Genomic DNA, 18,322 nt, shown 5'->3' on the forward strand with positions numbered 1-18,322 from the left:
ACTACCCCACGGCTGATTAAAGGGAATCTGTCACCCCCTGGGACTTATCTGACTTCTACTATGGGCATACAGGTGATAGCTATGTGAATCTATACATCTATGCCTCATATTAGAGTTTCTTTTGCTGTGAAATGGCTTTTTATTCAGTGAAGATTCCAATGCTTGCTGGCCGGGGGACGGGAAGAAATCCCCTCCTACTGTGTTAATTAAAATATTTCCCACCTCCCCTGCACGTCACAGTGCCCTGTGACGTGCAGTCACCATGTCCAGATCCCACGACTGCGCGCTTTTTACGGTAGTGACGAACTTGTACTGTGTACTAAGCAGTTATAGTACTGAAGGGATCTTGTGCCCAGGCGCCGGGAAGTCACCATGACTCTCCAGTGCCTGTGCACAAGATCCCTGCAGCACTATGATTGCCTAGTACACAGTACCACTGTGCCTTCCGTAAGAAGTGAAGTGCGCGGGACCTGGACATGGTGACTACACGTCACAGGGCATTTCTTCCCGGCCCGCAAGCATCGGAATCTTCACTGAATAAAAAGCCTTTTCACAGCAAACAGACCTCTAATATGGGCCATACAGGTAAGTATAGATTCACATTTCTATCACCTGTATGCCCATATTAGAGGTCAGATAAGTCCCAGTGAGTGACAGATTCCCTTTAATCAGCCGTGGGGTAGTCGTTGAAGTGGATTCCCTTTAATAAATACTCACTTAGCCCCATTCTTGGTGCAGGTACTAATGAATCCAGGACCTATGAGATTTTTACCAAATGATAGTTGGATAGTTAGGGGGTGTATCATCCATAGCGTCGGCCCATACGGCCACTATGGTGCCCGTGAAAAAACACAGATTTTGAGCTTGGTTTAAATTGGTATCCATGCAGCACATAGACGCATGTTTACTATGGCCATAAATCAGAAAAAAACTATAAAGAAAAATTATCATAAACCCTACTGTAAATAAATAAATAAAAAGCAAAAGTGCATTTAAATAAATTAGGGTTCTTATCAACACTGTTTTTGATCAAAAATAGCATGAAAGCTATCCCACCATAGCAAGGTGCACCCATTCGAGATAGTCCTACTCTGTATAATATTAAAAACCTTACCATGTGTGAAAGCCTCAAACTTCTGTGTGTGAATCAGACATGAGATCTAACGTGATAGAAGATTACAGTCCGGGGAAGACGGAAAACATTCATATAGACGACCGGTGGAGATGTAGTCAGTGAAGCACTCTAGCCAAATATCTTTCTACAGCCGTAGTAGAAGATGAAGATGTCGTCCTATTCATGAAGTAATTATTTCTCATGTCACGTGTAATGAATATCTCCTGCAGTATTGCTAATGCCGACTGCAGTGTCGGTAAATGAGACGAGAATTAGCATTATGGAAGATGAGTCTTTGAGAAACGAGTTCAGCTACAGACTCCAAGGAAGAAACTGCTTGTTGTCTGTGGCCTAAAATATATAGGTTTTATTACTAGATGTAAAGAAGAAAACTAAATACTGTAAAATGATATATCTCCTCATATGTTTTCCCTTATTATCTCCAGTAATTGTGTAATTACACAGTATTTTTATGATGTTACATTGGCTAATCATCTTCTCATTCAGGTCCCTACAATATCGGATGCTCTCAGTGAAGATCTTCTATATAAGAGAATTTTCCTTATGGACCCATCAAAGATGGGTATGGACAGAGACAAGATGGCGGAGAGGATATTGTGCCTCACCCTAGAGATCCTCTTCCGACTTACTGGAGAGGTGAGAGATTCTGATGACGTCACATTACCTCATTCTTATCTATGGGAGTTACAGATGGACAGAACTTGAGAGGTGAGGACTCTGGAAATGTCTGTAGTGAGATTTAATAATTTGTCTCTCCATAACCAGCATTACACAATAGTGAAGAAGACCTCTAGTGGGCGCTGTCAGGCCCCTGTGTCTGAGGGATGGGGAAGACCACAGAGCCCAATCACCGGGGCTCCATCTCATCCCCTGATACATGAGGACATCAATGACCAGAAGATCCTAGAACTCACCTACAAGATGATTGAGCTGCTGACTGGAGAGGTGACACTGCTGGGAATGCTGGGACATTATACAGTAACGCTATGAAGGGATCGGGGGGATGACTGTATCATTGTATGTGTCAGGTTCCTATAAGATGTCAGGATGTCGCTGTCTATTTCTCCATGGAGGAGTGGGAGTATTTAGAAGGACACAAAGATTTGTACAAAGACATCATGATGGAGGTTCCCCAGCCCCTCACATCTCCATGTAAGAGACAGGACTAAATACACACGGCCTATAATTATCTGTATGTAAAGAATTAATTCAGTCCCTGTATGTGTTTCCTCCAGATCTATCCAGTAAGAGGACAACACCAGAGAGATGTCCACGTCCTCTTCTTCCACTGGACTGTAAACAAGAAGATCCCAGTGTTCCTCAGGATCATCAGGTAGATGGAGAGAAAGTGTCATGAGATCTCCCCTATGATGTGTAGACGGCTGTGAAGGTCTTGTGTTCAGTCTTGTTTTATCCACCAGTATTATGTGTTTTCTATTTGTGTAATGAGAACGGTGGAGATGGCAGGATTAGAGTTGATCATAGATGTGACTTCTCATCTGTTTGTGACTTTTACAATATTTGTTTCAGGGTGAAGATCTGACCCATATTAATACTACAGAGACATATGTGAGGGGTGATGAGCGGTGTAAAGAGGAGATTCCTACATATGACTACCCAGGTGAGTACTGACCACTAAATGCAGAGAAGTCATAGATTCTTCTCAGTCACCGGCTGTGGCTGCTTTATCAGTGGTGGAGTCCGGCCGTATCACAATCGTGTGATCACCATTTTGCCTCTAGACCACAACATTCTCTTCCACCCAAAACTGACTACACAGGTGAGTAGTAACCACTAGTAACGAGCGAGTGTATTTGTTAATATTCGCTTTTCACACTGATAGTACGGTATTCGGGTTACTCGTTATTCTGCGAGTATTTGTGTACTCGCCTCGCTATATTCGGATGTCCCGCCCTGCAGTTTTGGCGCCTTCTCTGCTGCCACTAAACATGCTGGGCTTCTTAACCAATCACAGTAATGCCGCAGACATCTTGGTTGTGGCATTACTGTGATTGGCTGGCTGCCCAGCGTCATGGGGTCTATTTAAGCCTTGCCGCCGCCATTTTGTGCACATTGGATCTGGAGCCTGCATTGTAATAGCCTATGGAGAGATCGCTGAGCTGCTAGGGAGAGTGTTTAGGCCTCTTGATAAAACAAAAGCCCTTTTAAGGGCTACCTGCAGTGTATACTAGTTTTGTGTTTAAAGGAGCCGCTCACTAGCTCCATAATACCACCAAAAATAGCTATTTTCAGAGCTGAAGGCACACAACAAAATCAGAGAACAGGGAGGGAGAGATTGTGTATTAGGTAGGGAGTGTATTAGCTAGTGTTCTTTCAGTGTCCATCTTAAAACAGCTCTTGTCAGAGGCAAAGCAATATTTTTCCAGCACACACAGAACTAGCATTTTGTGCTGCCTTTTTTTTTAGCACCGGTCTATTTTCCTTGCTGTTTTAGGGGTCAGAGCCTGGCTTCTGCAGTCCACATTAGTCCACTTAAAAAGGTGTTTGGTGCCCTACGCAAAGCAGTAGTCCAAACATTTCCTACTGCCTGCTACAAAAGAAGCATGCACCAGCCCATTTTAACCGCTATTTTGGGGTGTCAGCCTGCCTTCTGTCCATATTAGTCCACTTAAAAAAGCATTTTGTGCCCTACACAAAGCAGTAGTCCAAACTTTTCCCACCGCTTGCTACAAAGCACGCACCAGGCCATTTTAACCACTATTTTGGAAGCCACCATCCCTAGGGCCACCAATCACAAATAGTAGTTAGGCTGGAGTAGGAATACTGTCCTGGTTTGTCCACTGCACATTCTGCATAGGGTTTGTAAAAATTAGCCCTATGGGCTGAATCATGGTTGACGCAGGAAGCCGTCATCCCAAGGGCCTCCAATCACAAATAGTAGTTAGGCTGGAGTAGGAATACTGTCCTGGTTTGTCCACTGCACAATCCGCATAGAGTTTGTAAAAATTAGCCCTATGGGCTGAGTCATGGTTGACGAAGGAAGGAAACGGGTTCTTATGGGAAGGGGTTGACGTTAACAGCAGTAGCATGAATCTGCATTTTTGGTGAATTTAGGTTGGCTTGCTCTCATCTGGAGGGATTACAAACTGTGGAGATATCCAGTCCTTGTTGAATTTAATCAGAGTAAGTCTGTCTGCATTCTCCGTGGAGAGGCGTGTGCGCCTATCAGTGATGATTGCCCCAGCGGCACTGAAAACACGCTCAGACACCACACTAGCAGCCGGGCAGGCCAGCACCTCCAAGGCATATAAGGAGAGGTCGGCCAAGTGTTTAGCTTAGACACCCAATAATTAAAGGGAACTGAAATGTCAGAAAGGACGCACGGATGGTCACTTAAGTACCCCTTGACCATGTTCTGCAACTTATTCCTCCTTGGCATTGTTACAGGCACAGATAGCCTTTACTGTTGTGCTGGTCTATATAAATAAAAATTATTATTATTATTATTACTGTTGGATAAAATGTGTATCACGCGAGGGTCTTGCCACAGATACTTATACATGAACTGTGCCATGTGGGTCAAGCTGCAAAAAGGCAAATGTTCTGTGTCCCCAACAGTAGAAACAGTACCCACCCTCTCCTCACGCTGACTCGCCTCCTCCTCCTCCACCACCTCCTCCTCTCCAGCCCATCCAGGCTGGGCAGACATGAAGCTTGGGTTGGGTGTCCCCTCTGTAGCATTACCCCTCGGTAGCACAGAAAAACAAGTCCTCTTCCTCCTCATCCTCCCCCTCTTCACCCAATGTTGCCTCAGAATATTGGCTGGGCTGGGTAGTATCACCCATTGAGAAATCTGGCTCCATATCAACATTCTGGGCACTTAAAGCTTTCTCTTTGAGATTATGCAGTGATTGTTTCAAGAGACACAGTAGCGGGATGGTTACGCTGATAATAGGCTGATCACCGCTCACAAGGCTGGTGCAGTACTCAAAGTTCTCAACAACCTCACAAATGTCAGCGATCCACACCCACTCAACAGATGTTATGTGTGGTGGCTGACTCTCAGTCTGACCAGCATGCTGAAGCTGGTATTCAGCTACTGCCCTCTGCTGTTCACTAATCCTCGCAAACCTAAGATAGGTGGAGTTCCACCGCGTGGGCAGGCCGCAAATGAGTCGGTGACTTGGCAAATTCAAGCGCTTATGCAGCACTGTAAAAGCAGCAAAAGCAGTAGAGGAATGGCGGAAATGGGCGCTAATATGGCTCACCTTCTCAAGTAGGTACAGGAAGTCACGGAAAGTTTTCAGAAATTTCTGAACAACTATGTCCAGCACGTGAGCCATGCATGGCACGTGTACCGGCTTGCCGATCTTTAAAGCCGCCACCAGGTTACGCCCATTATCGCAGACGACCAGAGGCCACTGATTGGTCTGTTGTTTTACAGCTTGTCGCAGCTCTGTTGCAGTGTGTGCTTTCTGACCTAAACAGATCAGCTTCAGCAGAGCGTCTTGCCACTTTGCCGATGCACTATTGCACAGGTCCCAGCTTGGCAGTGATGGGGAGAATAATTCAGCAGATGATTAGGAGCAGGAGAAGGGGAGAGAGGAAGTGGAATTTGAATAGGTGGAGACCCTGACAGAAGTTGGAACCGCTATTCTTAGCGTGGGTGGGATGTGTGATGTTCCAGTTTGCGCCTTTGTCCCACCCTCCACCAGGTTCCCCCAGTGTGGCATGACAGAAATGTATCACCCCTGTACACAACAATTTGTCCAGGTGTCTGTTATTAGGTGGACCTTCCCGGTTACGGTGTTGGTGAGAGCATGGTTCAGATTGTTTAACACGTGCTTGTGTAACGCAGGGACGGCACATCGGGCAAAATAGTGGCGGCTGGGAACACTGTATCGTGGGGCAGCCACAGCCAAGAGATCATGGAAGACTGTGTTCCCACAAGCCCAACATCTCCATAGCTAGCAATTTGGCAATGTGCGAGTTTAGTATTTGTACCTGTGGGTGCGTGGCTGGGCATTTACGCATTCTTTCCAAGCTCTCAGGCACGAACAATTGGACACTTTGCTGGAACAAGAAAGTGGATGTGGTTGATGTTTGTTGCGTGTGAGCAACCGCAGCTTGTGGGCAGGAGGTATGAGCGCCTGCTTCTTGAACAGCAGATTCTGAAGGACATAGCCCAGGCGACATGGCATAAGTTTCCACGGAACCCAAAAGCACTACAGATACTGGCTGGTGATCAGCTTATGCAACCTTTGTCTATCCCTCATCCCCTCAAGATGACTGGACCATCATTGTAAATAAGTCCCTGTCCTTTGTGTCACCCCCCACCTCATTGTAGATCGTAAGCTCTTATGAGCAGGGTCATCATTATTTTTCCTTTAATTATTATATTATCTTTAGCTATGTTACTTATGACTGTTGAATATGAACCTCTGAATTGTAAAGCGCTGCGGAATAGGTTGTTGCTATATAAATAAAGAGTATTATTATTACTGGTTTGACCCGCAGACGCAGATTTGGTACCTTGGTGTTCCGCCCACCTACTCGGCTGCTTGGCTGCCATGTGGTTTCTCATACTCTTTGTGCTCAGGTTGCCTTTGCGCTGGCCTCTGCTCAACTTGGTATTGCAGATGCTACAGACAACAATGTTTTTCTCTGAAGGACTTTTAGAAAAAAAAATTCCACACAGCAGCTGAACACCCTCTTGCCCTGACTTGGCGCACAGCGGGGGTGCTCTTGGGAACAGTTGACCCAGTTTTTACTCTGGGCAAACCACGACCCCTTGGTGCCTGTGTTGGTCCATCTTCCTCTGTATTGCTGCCAACGGTCCAGGTTGGATCAGTGGACTCATCATCGACCACGTCGTCTTCTATCTCATCCTCCTTCCCAGTTGATATTGTAGGCTGACCTGATGGCAACTGTGTCTCATCATCATCAGCCTCCACCTCTGGAGACAGTAAATGACGTTCCTCCAAGTGGCTTTCTTCTGGTTGTAGGTCCTAAAATACTTGAGCATCAACGCACGCCGCCACCTCTTGTCCCTCTTCAATGCTGCATGGTGATAGGCCAGAGCCAACCAAAGGATACGTACCAAACAGATCCTCGGAGTGGCCAAGCTTGGGGTCATATGTCTCCTGTGACTGATAATGGTGGGAGGAAGGAGAACCAGCTTCAGGATTGGAAGGGCCAGCCTTCTGTGTATCCACAGTAGACTGTGTGGTCGTGGAAGTTTTGGTGCTGCTTGACAAATGCGTAGAGGCCTTGTCTGCTATCCAAGACAGAATCTGCTCTCGCTCTTGTGGCTTCCACACATGTTTACGTTCCAGACCGGGAACTTTTTCCAGGAACATTGTGGATGCATCAAGCTTCTTCTGACCTGACACAGACTGAGTGGCTTCTCGCGCACCACTGACAACACCACGTCCACGTCCCTTAACAACAGGCTTTTTTGGCATTTTGGGTTTTGTTGACAGATTTTCAGATGTTGATGGCACAAGCCAAGCTAGCTGTCAAAGGCACAGCCAAAATAATGAGTCAACCGGGACACAGCCAATAGGGCTAATTTTTACAAATCCTATGTACATTGTGCCGTGGACAAACCAGGACAGTATTCCTACTCCAACCTAACTACTATTTGTGATTGGAGGCCCTTGGGATGGTGGCTTCCTGCGTCAACCATGACTTAGCCAATAGGCCTAATTTTCACAAACCATATGCACATTGTGCAGTGGACAAATCTGGAATGTACAGTAGTCCTTCCAAACTAATATTTGTCATTGGAGGCCCTTCTCACAGGTTGTGTCACATTGTGAGATAGGGGATACATATTCAATAGAAATTTACACTGATTGTTGATGACCGACTGATGGCCCTCTGAAAACTTAAATTGAGGATCACAACTACTACAATACTCCATCGTAGGTAATGTTTGTCAAGGGAGGCCCTTGTCATGCAATCTTCCTGCACCTATGACACAGCCCCCAGCCCCAGGAGTATTTTTTGGAAATACGATGCACATTCTACTGGACCAAGTAGTACAGTATCAAGAAGTCTTCTCCTGCTATATAATCTGGGGAATATTGACAATCAAAATCTCTAAGCCAATCTCTAAGAAGCTTCACCAACCCATCCTGGAGTGGGGGCACCATAAATACTTTGTCCAGTGACTTGCACAAGTGATATATTTGAGCTTGTCATCGAGTTGACTAGTGCAGTTTTATTTTTACGGTTCACTGAGTTCAGCCATACCTGAGGGTCGTAGTCCGCACTCACTGCTACCTTCTAGTACTCCATGTATCTTGGCCATTTTCTCTGTAGTCTCTGCCCTTAAATTAGTTAAATAATAATGAGGGCCCTACAGTATGAATAAGTGAGGGCACTCTCAAGTGTACACAAGAGGCAACTCCAAAATTTCTAGAGGAGGGCACTTCAAAATGTTTGTTACAGGGCCACACAAGGGCTCTCACAAAACTCAGCTTTCCTGCTTACTGCAGGTGATCTGAACATTTGAATTTAGGGCCCGAGTCTCACATGGTGGTGGAGGAGGAGGGTCAAGCCCAATGCTACAATGAGCATATTGTAAACTGCTATGGAATGTGTATTCCACTATCTGAGTGTCAATGATGGAGGGACCGCCCAAATGTCTAAGTAATAGCTGTCCCTCCAAAACGCATGTTACAGAGCCACCTGAGGCCTCTCAGGTCAAATATCTACATACATACTGATACTTTCTAGCTGTGCTTGTAAAGTGCTGGGGAATAGCGCACTAAAGATGATGTATGACAGACGGACCTACAAAATGTATAAGTCAGGGCCCTCCCAATTATAAAAGGCGAAAAAAAAAGCCACAACAGTATGTGTGAACAAACGCTAAAAGGGGTATTTTTTGGTTTCTCTGATTTATTTAGCCTTATATACAAGTGATTGTGCAGGAAAAACTGTTTCTTAACCTTTTTGGCCTGTTAAATTCAATTTAGGTTAAGTTTGGTAGTTGTTCTTGTGTGTCTGTAAAAGTGGCGTAACACTGCGACAAACTTATCCCCAGAAACCATATGTGAGTCAGAAATGCATTCAGGCACATTCAGGCTCTTCCCATTCTGTTTCATCACTTTCCCATCCATTTCACTTTCCCATCATCTTTTCCTCAGGCCCCTTTGTAGGGTCCAGCAGAAAATTATTCGCATTTCCCATTGACTTACATTGTACTCGCTATTCTGAACGAATACGCAATTATTACAAAGTACTATATATATAGCGAGTATAGCGATTACGAATATTACGGTACTCGCTCATCACTAGTAAACACTAAATGCAGAGAAGTCACAGATTCTTCTTAGTCACCGGCTGTGGCTGCTTTATCGGTGGTGTAGTCTGGCTGTATCACAATCGTGTGATCACCATTTTGCCTCTAGACCACAACATTCTCCTCCACCCAAAACTGTTCAGATGATTTTGGGCACTGAAAGCCCTTTTCTATAGAACTTACAACCTGGAGGATCCACCTCCCCCCTGGGATTAGAAGATGCTGACCGTTACCTGATGACAAGTTAGAAAATCACTTGAAGTAAAATATCATGATGGGCCTCTAAGAGAAAGCGGAGGGTAATGATGCTGTTGGCTTCCTAGAACCCTCATATCTTATTGGATGAATCTACCTTCTCTCCCTTCTGTGCTGCTGAATGTGCTCATATGGTCCCTACAAGACCAGGTCCAGTCTTTCTGGCCAAACTTCACTTTTATGATCGACAACATTAAATGTGCAGTGAGGGCCAAGTGTGAATTTCTGTACAATAACAACAGAGTTTCCCTTTATCCTGACTTTTCAATTTTTTTTAAAACTAACTTCAAACAGGATTGTGACAAACTAAACAAAAAAACATTACACCTGCGCCATGATCTATCTCTAAGCTAAATTTAAGACGCCTCAGCTCTGCACTATTATAAAAAGTTCTCTTTGAGTGTCTAATATTTCTTCTTGAAACTCATCTGACAGAAAATATTGTCCCTTACGAGAGTTTAGATTCCCAAGAGCCACCGAGCCCCATACTCCAATTACCACAGAGAGGTTTCACCGCTAGTTACTCACTACTTACTGATGGAGACTGTTGAGTTTGATCATTTCAGTAGATGTGTTATTGTCTATAGTCACAGTTTTGACTACAGTAGTTAGTGCCCAAAATACTCTGATTTAACCCCTTCTTGTAGCCAGTTTGTGTTCCTATCTGGGCCCATTTTTCAAATCTGACATGTGTCACTTTATCTGGTGATAACTTTGGAATTCTTCACAAAGAATAATAGGAAACAAATGGACCTTACAAATTATTTTCCAACTTCTCTTGAATCCGACAATCCCCTATATACGGTTGCACACTACTGTCTGGGCACATGGCAGGTTAAGAAGGGAAGGAGCGACATTTAGCTATTTGAATATAGATCTTGCTCGAATAGTTTGCAGACACAATGTATTGGGGACACTGTTCATGGTCACCTGGCAGCGCAAAAGATGGCTACCACAAACAGGCTTGGCGTCATCTACTCCATTTTCCAGATCTCAGGGTTTGCCTTGCTCATCACCCTTTAACCCCTCTACATGGATTTGGACTTAGACAGAGACCCCTAGGCTTGGGCCACAGTGTTTCCTGCTGTTCTATTGAGTGAAATGGCAAGAAGAATAGTCACTTAACCGGGTCACAACATGGAGATCAATGAAAATAGAAAATCACACAAGAGTAGTCAGTAAATGGGCCGAGGTCACAACAGGAAACAAATACACAAGCCGGGGGCTGAGCGCAGAGGACTGAACCAGAGGAGAACAAGGCTGTATCTGGCAGCTTCTGGTAATATGCACAAAAAGCAAAGCCCCCAATATTCCCCCAATATTCAAGAAGAAACACAGCAAAAAAGGGCAGCAATGTTTACTTGCCCAGATGTTCAGAACTAAATGCAATACCAGGGTGCAGTATACCCACATACAGATGGCGGCTACACGGGTGCAAAATACTGATGAGACAATCATTCACAACCAACCTACAATCACTCACAACCAACCTACAATCACTCACAACCTACCATTTCATGGAGGGGTGACTGCTTAGTATTTGAATTACTCACAAAAAGGTTTGTAAAGGGTGCTGTTCACACTTGGGTAGTGCACAGTATCGGCTTACAGCCTATTAGTTACGCCCATACTATTAGATTAGGCGGGCTGCCCGGTACTATCCATATATTATATATATGCATTTTTGCACTTTTTTATCCCCGGGTGCAGCCAGGCCCATCAGTGCGGGCATTGTAAACTGTGTCTGTTCCCATGGAGTGCACTTGGATAGTACCGGGCAGCCCACCTAATCTAATAGTATGGCCGTAACTAATAGGCTGTAAGTCGGATACTGTGCACTATCCAAGTGTGAACAGCTCCATATACAAGCCTTTTTGTGTGCAATTCAAATACTACGCAGTCACCCACTCCATGAAATGGTAGGTTGTGAGTGATTGTCTCATCAGTATTCTGCACCTGTGTAGCCGCCATCTTTATGTGGGTTTGCTGCATCCTGGTAGTGTATTTAGTTCTGAAGATCTGGGCAGGTACACACTGCTGCCCTATTTTGCTGTGTTTTAGCTTTTGGCAATATGCTTTGAGCTTTAGTAGGGTGTGGTACTTTCCAATTGGCTAAAGCAGGGAGCAGATTACTCCAGCTGGACAGCACACACACCCATACTGCCAGACTGGATGGTACTACTGGTCCCAGGCACTCTAATCTTACTGGCTGCGCAGAGCCTGCGCCGCCCAGAGCTTCTGGTTCTGACGTCTCTTCCATCACCAGCGCCACCTGCAGGATGAATAAGGCGGCTCCTGGTGAGAGAAGCAGACGTCGCAGGAGCAGATCCCAGAGGAGATGGGACCCACCATTTACAGAAGCCCTAATGTGACCAAATTGCAAAAACCAGAGCAGTAGAAATCCCCATAAAGTGACTTCATTTTGGAAATTATAACCCTCAGTGAAATAATCTATAGAAGTAGTGACTATTTTGATTCCACAGGCACTTTCTGGAAATTAGCACGCAGTGGATGTTGGAGAGTGAAAATTAGGGTGAAATTTGACTTTGGGGGAGCGGATATTGCTGGATTGGTTTATGGAAGCCATGTTGCTTATCAAAAGCCTTTGAGCCACTAATGATGTGGAAACCTCTGGTTTTCCATTGACAGATGATGGACCTGAGTGGGGACTTGTTTTTTGTGAGATGAGTAGAAGTTTTTATTGATATTATTTTCACCTACATAACATTGTTTGGTGGCTTTTTATTACATATTTGGGAGGCAGAATTAACAAACAGTTGAACACTACGATCCACTGGTTCATCCTATGAGGTTTTCTATTAGACTGTGAACTGTTATTGTCTTGGTGAATAATGACGGCTAACATAGGGCAAAATAAAAAAAATCACAGAAAAAGATACAGCCTTACCAACACCAAATCATATAACAAATGCACTAGCAGGATGCCGCAGACCCCCATGATAAAGGTGGGGGCAGCGCAGGTGCAAAATACTGGTGGAGCAACCACTCACAAACCGACCAATTCATGGAGGGGGTGGTTGCCTAGTATTAAAGATGCACACAGATGAAGCTTGCATAGGACGCCAGTCACACAGGTAGGTGTGATGCAGTGTCTGGCTTAGGATAGTGATGATGCCCATACTATTAGATCAGGGGGGCTGTCCAGCACTATATAAGTGCACCCCACATGGACAGACACCCCAGTACACCCAACCAACACTAAAATGCTAATGCATTTGTTATCTGATTTGGTGTTGGTAAGACTGATTTTTTTCTGTGATGTTTTCTTAGTAAATAATGATACTTTTACATAAAGTGCATTTTTACGGAGAGTTTAATTAGAAATATTCAACAATATAAATTTTAAGGATATGTTATTCATAAATAATTGGTTTTATTCTTGGCAGATGTAAATTGCCTCTTCAGAGAAAAAGAGGACTTGAACTCTATAGCGCCACCTATTGGAAGCAGAAATCCTTCTAGTCACAATCAACCCTTTAACGAGTCGTGCAATATGACTTAGGATAAAAGCCAAATCAGAATCTCAATTTGCAGACGCGGAGTTTCGGGCTGTTGGCCCTCGTCAGTGCAAAGTATGAGAACTGATTTGGCTAGGTGAGAGGCTCTGGACTGAGGTCTAAGGGGTAACCTTTCTCCTTGTAGAGAGTAACTAGTGATGTTGCCCATACTATTAGATCAGGAGGGCTGCCTAGCACTATATAAGTGCACCCCACATAGACAGACACTCCAGTACACCCAAGAAACACTAAAATGTTAATGCATTTGTTATCTGATTTGTTGTTAGTAAGGCTGATTTTTTTTCTTGGTTTTCTTCTTGGCAGATGACTGTACCAGGAGATCAGAGGGACAGCTGACATCTTCAATTTTTAAATCAGATGACCTTGAGATCACACAGGATACAATTGAAGTGAATGCCATTACTCCAGATTTACCATCATCCCTTCACAGCAAAGATCAATCATCTGATACTTTGAAACAGGTCCTATCTTCTGATTCATTACCGAACACTAAGGAAAATCAAAGTCACGAAATAAGCATTAAAAAACAAACTGCTCCTAAAGCAAAGAAGCCATTTTTGTGTTCAGAATATGGAAATAGTTTTTCCCTTGAAAAGTCTTTTTTTAAACATCAAAACATTCACACAGCAGAGAATATATTTTTTTGTTTCAAGTGTGGGAAATGTTTTAACCAGAAATCAAATCTTGTTAATCATCAGAGAAGTCACAAGCAGAAGAAGCCATTTTCTTGTTCAGAATGTGGAAAATATTTTACAGATAATTCAAGTTTAATCAAATATCAGAGAACTCACACAGGGGAGAAACCTTTTTCATGCTCAGAATGTGGGAAATGTTTTAAACAGAAAGTGCATCTTGATAACCATCAGACAACTCACAGAGGAGAGAAGTCTTTTTCCTGTTCAAAATGTGGAAAATGTTTTAGCCAGAAATCAGATTTGGTTAAGCACAAGAGAACTCACACAGAGGAGAAGTTTTTTTCCTGTTCAGAATGTGGGAAATGTTTTAGCCGGAAAACAGATTTGGTTATACACCAGAGAATTCACACAGGGGAGAAGCCTTTTTCCTGTTCAGAATGTGGGAAATGTTTTGGCCAGAAATCAGATTTGGTTAATCACTGGAGAACTCACACAGGGGAGAAGCCTTTTTTCTGTTCAGAATGTGGAAAATGTTTTGGCCAAAAATCTGATTTGGTTAGGCACCAGAGAAATCACACAGGGGAGAAGCCTTTTTCTTGTTCAGAATGTGGGAAATGTTTTGGCCAGAAATCAGATTTGGTTAATCACTGGAGAACTCACACAGGGGAGAAGCCTTTTTTCTGTTCAGAATGTGGAAAATGTTTTGGCCAGAAATCAGATTTGGTTAGGCACCAGAGAAATCACACAGGGGAGAAGCCTTTTTCCTGTTCAGAATGTGGGAAATGTTTTAAACAGAAAGTGCATCTTGATAACCATCAGACAATTCACACAGGAGAGAAGCTATTTTCTTGTTCAGATTGTGGAAAATATTTCACACTGAAGTCAAGTTTTATCAGACATTATATAACTCACACAGGGCAGAAGCCTTTTTCCTGTTCAGAATGTGGAAAATGTTTTGGCCGGAAATCAGATTTGGTTAATCACTGGAGAACTCACACAGGGGAGAAGCCTTTTTTCTGTTCAGAATGTGGAAAATGTTTTGGCCAGAAATCAGATTTGGTTAGGCACCAGAGAACTCACACAGGTGAGAACCCTTTTTCCTGTTCAGAATGTGGGAAATGTTTTAAACAGAAAGTGCATCTTGATAACCATCAGACAATTCACACAGGAGAGAAGCCATTTTCTTGTTCAGATTGTGGAAAATATTTCACATTGAAGTCAAGTTTTATCAGACATTATATAATTCACACAGGGGAGAAGCCTTTTTCCTGTTCAGAATGTGGGAAATGTTTTTTCCAGAAAGCGCATCTTGATAGACATCAGAGAACTCATACAGGGGAGAAGCCTTTTTCCTGTTCAGAATGTGAGAAATGTTTTAACCAGAAATCAGATTTGGTTGATCACCAGAGAACTCATACAGGGGAGAAGCCTTTTTTCTGTTCAGAATGTGGAAAATGTTTTAGCCGGAAATCAGATTTGGTTAATCACCAGAGAACTCACACGGGGGAGAAACCTTTTTCCTGTTCAGAATGTGGAAAATGTTTTAGCCGGAAATCAGTTTTGGTTGAGCACAAGAGAACTCACACAGGGGAGAAGCCTTTTTCCTGTTCAGAATGTGAGAAATGTTTTAACCAGAAATCAGATTTGGTTGAGCACCAGAGAACTCACACAGGGGAGAAGCCTTTTTGCTGTTCAGAATGTGGAAAATGTTTTAGCTGGAAATCAGATTTGGTTATACACCAGAGAACTCATACAGGGGAGAAGCCTTTTTCCTGTTCAGAATGTGGAAAATGTTTTAGCCAGAAATCAGGTTTTGTTACGCACAACAGAACTCACACAGGGGAAAAGCCTTTTTGCTGATCAGAATGTGGGAAATGTTTTAGCCGGAAATCAGATTTGGTTAAGCACCAGAGAACTCATACAGGGAAGAAACCTTTTCCCTCTTCTGAATGTGAGAAATGTTTTACACGGAAATCAAGTCTTAACAAACTTCAGAGAAGTCACACAGGGGAGAAGCCTTTTTCATTTTTAACTGAAAATTGTATCTTCTTATAGGGGTTGTCCACTATTAGGACAACTATTTCTCATTCCTCATGTTTGGCCTTGATAAAATAAAAACACTCATACACAGCTCCCGTTCTGGCGCTGTTCCATTGGTGTCACAACACGCGTTCCCGGGGCTCACATAAGGTTGTTACATCACACAATCCTGCTCCCAATCAATGCCGCCTTTGGACGTATTGAACATCAACAGGAGGGACATGGCATGGACATAGCACTGAGAGAACGCACACACTGAGAGCACTCTCTTCAGACCGTGTTCCTGGGGGAATTATAAACAGCCTCAAACATGACTTCCGATATGGGAAAGAAAGAAGAGATCCGAGGTTAGTCTGAGGTTCTCCACCTCCGTCAGCATGTCTGACATGCAGTGTTTCTTATTGAAAGTCTTATCTTCCTGCTCCGGAGCCATTACTGCCTCATCTCAGCTTGGAAAAGGAAGCAGTCTTAACCCTCATGATGCTAGACAGCTCAGGTCTGTAAGTCCTGCACCAGTTTCTCTCAATATGTAGACCTCACAAGAAAACAGCTCCACAAATCTCCCTCTACTCTCACCGAAGCCCCCATGCTGAGCAGTGCTTGCTTCACAGGGAAATTTACTCCCCACCCTGAGCCACAGGGGATTCTGATATGGGGAACGCTATAATTGATTTTTTATTTCATATTTTGCGTCTATCCCTACTAAACAATAGATGGAGCAATATATACAAACGCTGGAGACCACATAAAAAACTGAAATACATTCCCTCACTTCTAGCCTGTCACAGCTTACTGACAAGATACAGAGATTAGAGGATAATGTCGTACAAGTTAGAGGCCATCAAAATGCTCAGAAACTAACACTGGATCTTCACAGCCAGTAAATAAACCATCTGTTTAATATGGTTGATGATCAAGAAAATCACAATAATATCTGGATAAGGTGTATATCTGAAAGCATCAATGCACAAGAGATCATGACAACACTATAGACATTATTTAATAATATCCTTGGTGACCCTATTGATAAGGCTGAAGACTGACAGGGCGCACCGTACATTAGACAATCATGGCCCAGATCCTGAGCGTCCAAGGGACATTATCTGTCACATACATTTTTGTCCTGGTGATTTCAATGAACAAAGCATACAATTGCTCACAGATCTATCCTGAATGACACTTGCTAAAAGAAGGGTATTGAAACCACTACTTGATGCTGTATGGGAAAATGGCCTGCTGTACTCCTGTGGTACCTTTCCAGCTGCAAGTACGAAAAAATTGAGCATTGTATACTTTTAAAGATCCAAGCGACATGAGACCATTCTGTGATGTCCTGGATATTACCAGAAGTATTATTATTATTTATTATTATTGCGCCATGGCGCTTTACATGTGAAAAAGGGGTACACATACAAGAACAATTACAATAATCTTGAACAAAACGTGACGGAATCCATATATCTGACAGGCCCCCTGCTCCACCATTGTCACAGAGCGTTCCTGCACATCTTAGAAGGCGTTCAGTTGATAAGGATTCCCCAGACGGGAATGGAACCTGCCAGTCAAAAGAGCTCCTGAATTTAATCTTGTCTCCCTGATGAGAGACAGTTTGCAGATGCTTACTTATTTCTTTAAGCATATAATTAGATATATCTAAATAGAGTTTTAGGTGCCACTCTTCCACTATACAGAATGTTTCAGTTCATATATTAGACCGGCATATAAGTTGACGTCACATTATTTTACTGTAATATCAGGCTGTATTACTTTGCTTGCTATATATTCCATGGTTCCCCCTAATAGGAACCCTAGGACTGAAGGTTTGACTTGCGCTTCTAACGACAACCCCCAGTTTGGGACTTGCATTGGGATCTGCTTGTTTCGCAATTTCCTACTTTTTTTGATTTATTCATAATCTATACTTCTTAGACACTGAGAGGTAGACGTTACTATCTACCGTCTATACTTCCTCTTTGCTCTTAAATCTTTCCTTCCCTCCTTTTTTCATATAATAAGGCACAACTCAAAACTTGTTCATTGAATGTCAGGGGACTTAATGGGGTTGTCCACTCCTTTGACATTGAAGTCTTATCCATAGGATAGGGCATCAATGTACTGTATGATCGGCCGGGGTCCCGAACCCCCACCGGCCAGCTGTTATCGGTGCCGGCGGCAGCAGCTGCCGGCGGGAAGTCCTTACCTGCGGTGCTTGGCCGTCAAGTTGTAGTGGCCGCCACTTGTAACTGCACATCCGCTTCCCATTCAATTGAATGGAAGGCGAATGTGCAGTACCCTGCGGCGGCCACTACAGATCTACTACTTTCTATTCCAGACATAGATCGAGATCTTAACAAACACATACCTCCCCTCCATGTCAGACCGTGTTTCTACAATAGTATGCGGCAGTGATCACTGTCAGTTGACTTTGGCAAACTTCTATCTCCGT

The 18,322-nt window shown here is 43.6% G+C and overlaps 1 pseudogene; it reads left to right on the forward strand.

Moving 5' to 3' along the window:
• Positions 1-2,595: 2,595 nt before the first annotated feature.
• On the forward strand, positions 2,596-17,829 carry LOC141191679 (uncharacterized; annotated as a pseudogene).
• The last annotated feature ends 493 nt before the right edge of the window (positions 17,830-18,322 follow it).

Source organism: Phyllobates terribilis, unplaced genomic scaffold (assembly GCF_046119375.1).
Source record: "Phyllobates terribilis strain yellow unplaced genomic scaffold, ASM4611937v1 Scaffold_49__1_contigs__length_9717188, whole genome shotgun sequence".
Taxonomy (NCBI): Eukaryota; Metazoa; Chordata; class Amphibia; order Anura; family Dendrobatidae; genus Phyllobates; species Phyllobates terribilis.